The sequence below is a fragment of the Octodon degus genome, unplaced genomic scaffold (assembly GCF_000260255.1).
Source record: "Octodon degus isolate 3935 unplaced genomic scaffold, OctDeg1.0 scaffold00012, whole genome shotgun sequence".
Lineage (NCBI taxonomy): Eukaryota > Metazoa > Chordata > Mammalia > Rodentia > Octodontidae > Octodon > Octodon degus.
In genome coordinates, this window is record NW_004524588.1 from 818,359 (window position 1) to 821,585 (window position 3,227).

Below are 3,227 nucleotides of genomic sequence, written 5' to 3' on the forward strand. Positions count from 1 at the left end.
GTCCCTGATGCTTTGCCAAGCTAGTTCCAAGTAGGTGCTTTAGACCACTGAGCCATCTCTCCAGCCCTCCACTCATCTTTTAAATTTATTTCCTTGATTAAGTTTATTGCATTATTTTAGATATACATGATGATGCTATTCATTATATGTAGTTAAGTTTCCTGTATATTAACTCCAAAACCAAGGCAAAAATCAGAAAAGTAGAAGCCAATATCCTTATCCATTTTGCATAATGTGTAATAAAAACATCAATTTTCTTTTGTAATACTTGGGTACAAATAACCATTGATATGATTTTTTTTCAGTTTAAATTCAATTAAAAAGTGAAAATTTCCTTGACAAAAGGATTGAAGGACAAAATGTAATTCCAAATATGAAATAGCTATTCACAATAAAGATAAAATCCTTAAAAATATTAAATGTGGAAATATTACTAATATAGAAAATTCAAAACTTAAACTCATGATTCTGAAGTTTTTGTATATACTTGCAGGTAGGGATTCATATGTAAACTGATGAAATTAATGTATTGATTTCAAACACTCTATGTTTTACTCCCTATTTCTCAATTGTAAATTAGGCTAAAGCAGAAATTATGCACAGAAACTATTTGTGGAATATAATTTTTTTTTTTTTGGTGGAACTGGGGATTGAACTCAGGTTCTTGCGCTTGCCAGGGAAGTGGAATATAAAATTAAGAAATCTTAGTAGCTATGATTTACATGTGTGTATACTCATATATCTTATATATTATAAATTTCTCATTTTCAAATTTGAAATATGCTAATTGAGAAAAACACTATTTTACTACAAAATATCTTCCTTGTAAATGTTCTTTATTGACTCTGTTTCTCTCTATATATACATATATATACACATATTATATACTATTACATATTCATATATATTCATTTTTGTATGTTTTAAAGAATACAAAATGGTTAAACATTAGAAATAATATAAAATTTTATTAAAGAAATAGGAATTTGACAATGGTTGTTGTATTGCATAATGTTATCTTCAAATTAGTTGTTTAGGTTACCAGATATAAACTTTCAAAATTTTTAAGGAAAAAATGTTATAAGAAATTAAAAAGAAGAAACGAAAAAAGATTTTTTTACATAATTAATCATACATAGGCTTAAAATTCTAAAATACTTAATTGCTATCCAATGTAATGTTTGAAATTCTGTAAAGTTACATATAAAAGAATGTTTGGAATGTACAATTTTATAAATATGTCAGTATTTCGTTATTGGATTTACTTCTATTAACATGTAAGATGATCACTGAAATATCTATGGGTGCAAGGATCCCACATCTTTGGACCAACACTTCTGCCACATCAACATTGAAATATAAGCCTGTTTCAGATTATTGCTTCCCAGAATCAAGATAAAGGTGTGGCTCAAAGGAGTAACTATTAAAATGGACAGCAGGAGAAAGGAAACAATTAAATTTTTGCTCATATATTCGAAGTCACTCATGTATAGAATTAAAACCAGATGAAAAGTGATATATAATAGCAGAGAAGCAATCACAGTTTTTAAAGCTTTTATGTGGGCCGTGGTGCTGATATCTCTGGATCCTCTGACATGGTATCCCACAGTCTTCAGATGCTTCCACAGGGAGTAGCTGAGCAGGACAAAAATTATCAAGGATACTCTCAAGGGCACCAGTGTGAACACAGTTTCTGTGATAAAAAGAATTCTGGTATACTTGGTAGAATTACTGTAATTATAAAACATGATTGTTTTATATTCACTAGTCCATTCATCACTATATATTTCTATTAGAAAGATGTTTAAGAATAATAGAATCAGAGACACCAGCAAGGTCACTGAAACTACCATTGTAACTCTCCACTTTAGGTAAAGAAAAGGAGAGTTGGAAAAATTGACAATCTTCAGAAAATAAAAGAGACTGAGGCATGTAAAAGCCAGATGCTAAAATAACTGACCACTGTCCAGAAGATACAAATTATTTGTAATACGGCTTTATTCATTAGTAAATCTGCATGAAACTGAGATATCCACCAATGTAGGAATAGTAGCCAGAGAAAAACAACTCTGGAGATTGCCAAAGCAGTGAAGATTTGATCAGTTGAAGATATCTTTCTTCTCTTAGCCCAGCCCATGAAATTCACCACTGCTTTGAATCCATTTACTAAATTTCCCATTATGTACTCCACACTTACAATGATTGCCAATATGTTCCATAGGATACCATTCATTGTCTTTCATGAAAGCTCCAGTGTCCAATAGCACTGCTGAAGATTTGTTATTGCATTCAGAAAAGAGTGTGTGAGGGGGCCAGGGAGATGGCTCAGTAGGATAAGCGCTTGACTGGCAAATGCAAGGATCTGAGTTCAATCCCCGGTTCCGCCAAAAAAAAAAAAAAGAAAGAAAGAAAAGAAAAGAGGGTGTGTCTTATTCTTTAAAATTCAGAACATAGTCTCCCAAACAACTTGAGTATGGAGCATTAGGTAAACAAGAAAACAAGAAGATATCCAGTGACAGTGTTTATAGCTTCCTGCATGAAAATTTTGTATTTTTTCAGGCAGTGCAGTTGAACTTCTTGTAAATAAAATGTGCTTTTCTCATAGCAGCTTTGAGTCTTTGTAGTTGAAGATGAGAAAAGCAGCAGTGAAATCCATCTACTAACCTGAACATGATGATATTTATTTGCATTGTTTGGCTGTTTGGTTTTATTTCCATAACTGAACCTGGCTACCTGATTACATAACATAACAAAATTATAATATATGCAGACGGAAAGAAGAAATTCACCAGTGCAAGGAAATTTCTAAGCACTGAGGTTCTTCAAATTTCAAAACTCCAAATATAAATAGACTTATGCATTAACTGTACAAATCCCTTCCTAAAACTATCAGTTCTCTAATAACCTCATGGTGTCCTTATATTTTAAATGCTCAGTATTGAGAAACATGCTTATAATTTAATTATCACTAAAATGTGCAAATACCTGTTCCCCTATAAGCACATACTTATTCGGATGCAACAGCTTTTTTTTCACTTTGTTACTTTTGTTTATTCATTTGTTAACCATTTATTATGTATCTATCTCATGCTTAGTATTGTCATAACTGTTAAGATGTTGTTTGAAAATAGTATCAAGTATGTATTATACAGTATTAAATATTGACTACTCTTTTTTCTGTGCGTGTAAAAAGTGGTAGAAATTTCTGTTGTCCAAAGCAGCAGTAT

At 31.2% G+C, this 3,227-nt stretch overlaps 1 pseudogene; it reads right to left on the reverse strand.

Annotated features, from left to right (window-relative positions):
- Positions 1–1,298: 1,298 nt before the first annotated feature.
- LOC105741447 lies at positions 1,299–2,233 on the reverse strand (annotated as a pseudogene).
- Positions 2,234–3,227: the final 994 nt, after the last annotated feature.